Source organism: Rutidosis leptorrhynchoides, chromosome 7 (assembly GCF_046630445.1).
Source record: "Rutidosis leptorrhynchoides isolate AG116_Rl617_1_P2 chromosome 7, CSIRO_AGI_Rlap_v1, whole genome shotgun sequence".
Classification (NCBI taxonomy): Eukaryota; Viridiplantae; Streptophyta; class Magnoliopsida; order Asterales; family Asteraceae; genus Rutidosis; species Rutidosis leptorrhynchoides.
In genome coordinates this window covers 323,842,051-323,848,588 of record NC_092339.1, presented here as the reverse complement: position 1 = coordinate 323,848,588, position 6,538 = coordinate 323,842,051, and positions in this window count along the sequence as shown.

Sequence of the window (6,538 nt, the reverse complement as noted above, 5' to 3'; positions counted from 1 at the left end):
GGGACCACTAAAGGAGTTTCTACTACTTAATTGTATTTATTTCACGTGTCAAGAATGTTCTATCGAAACAATGCTATAGGACATGCTCAGACAACGATTCTTTCAGAGAACTCCATAATCAACTGCAAATCAAATTGCATTATGAAATTTCCAAGTGAGACTCGAACTCGAGACCTCACGACACTCAGAAGGGACCCCTAAATGGAGATGGTTAATAGAAATAGTGATATTACACCTTTAAATAAGGGAAATAACGAGAGAGCTAATTAACGACAAAATTAACTGTTGCAGAATTATAATTTCGAAGGCAATAAATAAAACAACTGCTTAAAAAGCACCATATGTGGAGGTTGCAGCCAAATGACAATAGTTAAGCTTATGTTTTTAGCTGGTCCTCGTGAGACGATAGTCATACCATGTATGGCAGTCTGGTCCCACAAATATACGTCCACCCCATCCAAAGTCGTCGGCAAGTTCACTTTTCCCAACAAAATTTGTTGACTTCTGACAACATCTGGGTCTCACGTTTACCATTCCGATCAAACTTTTTATGCCGATGACTTCGCTCCCTTACCAATGACATTTACCTACACCACGTGGCAACAACATGTCGTCGGCATGTTTAAAGTCAAAGTTGGACTTTTTAGTCAACGAACAATTACTTTTTCGACGACCTGTCGTTGGCAAGAATAAAATACAAGATTTGACAGCAACTTGTTTTTAGCCTATTTTCGGCTAAAAACGGCTCGACAAAATCTGAAAATTACACTACAAAATATGGACATTCAACAACCAACATAACATCACAACAAACATTCAAACTACCTAACTAAATTGAGAAATTATAAATATTCAATATTACAAATATTCGAAACGTTGAAACATTAACATACATCCTAAAACATCTAAAACATAATTCATAAAATGTTTGTTCGAACCCGAATAACCTCCACGTACTACTTATTATCATTTTCTTCCTCCTCGACATTTTGGAATTTACTTGGATCATGAAATGATGGAAGACGAACGCCTGGGACATCACGGTTTATCTTAACAAATGATCGCATCAATGACAACATGTATTAGTTTTGTTGATTATATTTCTTGTTGTGTCATTGCAACTTCCACAATGGAAAAAGAAACTGTGTAGTTGTATCTTTCTTGGAGATAGCAATGTCATTGAAGTTCACTTCCTCAATGAAAAATTGATCTTTTTTTATATTCACAGTTGTGCAAGAGCAATTTCACGAGTTGGTACGATCCAACCATGTGCGATAGGGCAAAAAATATTATATCTGTTATAATTCAGTAGGCTTATAACTACCTTTAGTGGTTTGATTCTTGATGTTATAATTCAGTAGGCTTATAACTACCTTTAGTGGTTTGATTCTTGATGTTATAATTCAGTAGGCTTATAACTACCTTTAGTGATTTGATTCTTGATTTAGAATACTAATAATGAAGTGTAAGAACAAAGATGATAATGGAGAGAAAGAAAGAAACACTTTGTAAGTGTGAGAAATGGTACAAGTTTAATGCTTGCATTCATGAGTATTTATAGCCTAAAATCTCAATATAAAAATACATACTTTGTGTACCAAAATTGACTATATGTATACACCAAAATTGACTATCCATATCTATATTATTATTATTATTATAACACTCCCCCTTGGATAGCAATTTTATTTTGTTGAAGATCAACTATAAATTACTGCCTCGTTAAAAACCTTGCTAAAGAAAACCCAGTGGGAAAAAACTTTAGCTAAGGGAAAAAGAGTGCAGCATGGAGTTGACTCCCCCTCAAGTAGACATCGCTTCAGCTGTTACATCTTTTGAACATGTCTCATGCCAATGTTATGAACGTGTGTTCTGAAAATAGCAGTTGGAAGTGCTTTCGTGAAAAGATCAGCAGAGTTTTTGCTAGATTGCACATATCTCATTTCAATCTGGTTGTCCTTAATGAGATTTTGAGTGTATGAGAAGAATCTAGGTGGTATGTGTTTTGTTCGGTCACTTTTGATATACCCTTCTTTCATCTGTGCTATGCAAGCTGCATTATCTTCATAGATAGTTGTTGGACTTTTATCGCGTTCTAGTCCACAAGAATCAGTAATGAGTTGTGTCATTGATCTCAACCAAAAACATTCTCGAGTAGCTTCATGTAATGCAATCACTTCGGCATGATTTGACGATGTAGCAACAAGTGTTTGTTTTTGAGAACGCCATGATATTGCAGTACCTCCATTTAGGAATACATATCCAGTTTGAGATTTAGCTTTATGTGGATCAGATAAATAACCTGCATCTGCATAACCAACCAAATCTTGTTTTGATTCGTTAGAATAAAATAATCCTAAATCAGTAGTTCCTCGAAGGTATCGAAAATATGTGTTTGATCCCATTCCAGTGTCTTTTGGTAGGAGCAGAGCTGAACCTTGCCAACAAATTAACTGCAAAAGAAATGTCAGGTCTTGTACAATTTGTAAGATACATAAGAGCTCCAATTGCACTAAGATATGGTACTTCTGGTCCAAGAATGTCTTCTTGATCTTCACATGGACGAAATGGATCAGCTTCAACATTGAGTGATCTAACAACCATAGGAGTACTTAATGGTTTTGCCTTGTCCATATTGAAACGTTTCAAAATCTTTTCAGTATATGTTGTTTGATGTACAAGTAAACCATTAGGCATATGCTCAATTTGTAAACCAAGGCAATACTTGGTTTTTCCGAGATCTTTCATTTCAAATTCTTTCTTTAGAAGTTGAATGGCTTCATGGATCTCTTTATTTGTACCTATGATGTTAAGATCATCAACATAAACAGCTATGATCACATATCCGGATGTTGTTTTCTTAATGAAAACACAAGGGCAAGTAAGATTATTTGTATACCCTTTGCTTATCAAGTAATCACTCAATCGGTTATACCACATACGTCCCGATTGTTTTAACCCATATAAAGATCTTTGTAATTTAATCGAATACATTTCTTTGGGTTTTGCATTTGATGCTTCTGGTACCTTAAATCCTTCAGGTATCTTCATATATATATCACTATCAAGTGATCCATATAGATAAGCAGTCACAACATCCATGAGATGCATTTCTAAATTTTTAGAAACTGCCAGACTGATTAAGTACCTAAAAGTAATTGCATCCATAACAGGAGAATAAGTTTCTTCATAATCAATTCCCGGTCTTTGAGAAAAACCTTGAGCTACAAGTCTAGCTTTATACCTTGTAACTTCATTTTTCTCATTTCTTTTTCGGACAAAAATCCATCTGTATCCTACAGGTTTCACATCTTTAGGAGTGAGAATGATGGATCCGAAAACTTTTCTTTTATTGAGTGATTCTAATTCAGCTCGTATTGCTTCTTTCCATTGAGCCCAATCATGTCTATTTTGACATTCAACCATAGATGTTGGTTCTGGATCATCATCATTATTCATGATGTCATATGCAACATTAAATGAAAATTTCTCATCAAGATTTTTCATTTCATTTCGGTTCCATAATATTTTTGAATATGCATAATTGATTGCAATTTCTGTATTGACATCATCAATCTCCTCTGCAGTAGGAGTACTGATTTGTGGTTCTTCTTGAACACTTTCTTTTACTTCATTATCAGCTGATTTTCTTTTTCGAGGATTTTTATCCTTTGAACCGATTGGTCTTCCACGTTTCTGACGTGGCAAAGATTCATGAGTGACGTTATTGCCAGCTTTTGGAATTTCAATTCGAGCTGGAGTATTTACTGCTGGTATATATGATTTTGTCACCGTTTTTGTATCTGTAAATGCATCAGGCAATTGATTTGCAAGTTCTTGTATATGCATTATCTTTTGAACTTCTGTCTCGCATTCTTTTGTGCGAGGATCAAGATACTTTAATTGAGGTTCACACCATGAAACATCATTTTCTTTATTTTTCATTTCTCCCCCTAATCTAGGGAACAATGTTTCATTAAAATGACAATCAGCAAAACGTGCTGTAAAAACGTCACCTGTCATAGGTTCAATATACCTTAATATTGAAGATGTTTCATATCCAACATATATTCCCAACCTCCTTTGAGGACCCATTTTTGTACGTTGTGGTGTCGCAATTGGAACATACACTGCACAACCAAATGTTCTAAGATGGGAAATATTTGGCTCTTGACCAAAAGCAAGTTGTAGGGGGGAATATTTATGACTTGCACTTGGTCTGATGCGAATCAATGCAGCAGCATGTAAAATTGCATGACCCCATATAGATACAGGGAGTTTTGTTCTCATTATCAATGGTCTAGCGATTAACTGTAAACGTTTAATCAATGACTCGGCTAAACCATTTTGTGTATGCACATGAGCAACAGAATGTTCAACACCAATTCCTATAGACATGCAATAGTCATTAAATGCTTGAGATGTAAATTCACCAGCATTATCAAGTCTCACCCTTTTAATGATGTAATCAGGAAAATGAGCTCTCAATTTAATAATTTGGGCAAGAAATTTTGCAAATGCCACATTACGGCTTGATAACAGACAAACATGAGACCATCTGCTAGATGCGTCTATTAGAACCATGAAATATCTAAATGGTCCACATGGTGGATGAATTGGCCCACATATATCACCTTGAATTCTTTCAAGAAACATTGGTGATTCTTTCTCAACCTTAAGTGGTGAGGGTCTAGTTATCAATTTTCCAAGAGAGCAAGATGTACATGGAACCATTGTATCATGATGGATTTTTCTATCCTTTAGTGGATGTCCATGAGTACATTCAATAATCCTTTTCATCATTGTTGATCCTGGATGGCCTAATCTGTTATGCCATAAACTGAATACACCAGGATCAATATATTTTTCGTTAACTACCATATGTATTTCTGGTACATTTATATGTGTATAATGTAATCCAGAACTAAGTCTTGGCAGTTTTTCAACCACATGACTCTTGTCAGTGATACTTAAATATTTCTCATTTTCTGTTGTCACTGACTGATAATCATACCCGTTAAGGTATATGTCGGAGAAACTCAATAAATTTCTGCTTGACTTGGGAGAAAATAAGGCATCATTTATTAAAAATTTTGTACCATTTGGTAGTATGAAATTTGCCTTTCCTATCCCTTTTATCAAGTTAGCAGGTCCTGATATTGTATGTATAGTTCCTTCCGTTGGTTTTAGATCAATAAAATATTTCTCGGATTTAAGTATAGTGTGTGTAGTTCCACTGTCTGCTATACAGAGATCTCCACCACTTGATTGATGTTGTATTCCAGCAAAATTCATATTGAACTTTCAGCGAATCCTGATACATCTTAACAAGATGTTTAGATGTTCGGCAAGTATTAGCCCAGTGGCCCATTCTACCACATCTGTAGCAAGATTCTTCAGAATTTTTAGAAGAATTTTCTTCAACATCTTGTTTAATGGGCTTGTTTTGTGGTTGATATTTATATTTTCGTGGATTACTATTTCTTTGACCACCACGGCCACGACCACGACCACGTCCACGCCCATTACCATTACCATAAGGATGGTTTCTACCATAGTTATGGCTTTTGGCATGATGATGGTGATGGTTATTATAACCACGACCTTGCCCGCGTCCTTGTCCCTGTTTATAATTATTTGCAGTATTTGCTTCAGGGATTACAAGTGTACCAGTAGGACGGGATTGCTGATTTTTCATTAATAGCTCATCATTTTGCTCTGCAACTAAGAGATATGAATTAAGTTCAGGATATGTTTTGAACTTTAGCATTCTCAAATTTCTTTGCACTGTGATGTTTGCAGCATTCATTGTGGAGAAAGTTTTCTCCATCATGTCTGCATCACTAATTTCATGTCCACAGAATTTAAGTTGTGAACATGTATTATACAGAGCTGAGCTGTATTCATTTACTTTCTTAAAGTCTTGGAACCTTAATGTTCTCCATTGTTCCATTGCAGCTGGAAGTAAAATTTCTCTTTGATTATTGAATCTGCTTTTGAGACCTTCCCATAAAACATGGGGATCTTCTACAGTCACATAATTATTTTGTAAGCATTCATCAATATGTTGATGAATAAAGCAACATGCCGTAGCTTGTTCTTTTTCAGAACAAGTGTTGTTTTCGTTTATGGTTTCAAGAATGCCCATTGATTTAAGATGCATTTTTACTTTTATAACCCATGGCATGTAGTTGTTTCCAGTTGATTCTAAAGGAGTAAATTTAAGCTTTTCCAGATTCGACATTTTCTATTATCAAAAATTAAAACAAACATCATGATAAATTAGAGTCAATTTATATTCATAAGTATATAAACATTAAACATAAATTTAATATAACATAAATGATAAGTAGGTGACAGTGTCGACCATGTGTAAGCAATCATAAATAAATGTTATATAACAAAAATATAAATATTAGTAAACATAAATGAAAATTTGGCGACAGTGTCGACCATATATTTTTTCAGGTGGTATAACCGACCTATATCATTCTGGTGGTATAACCGACCATATATCATTTTGGTGGTATAACCGACC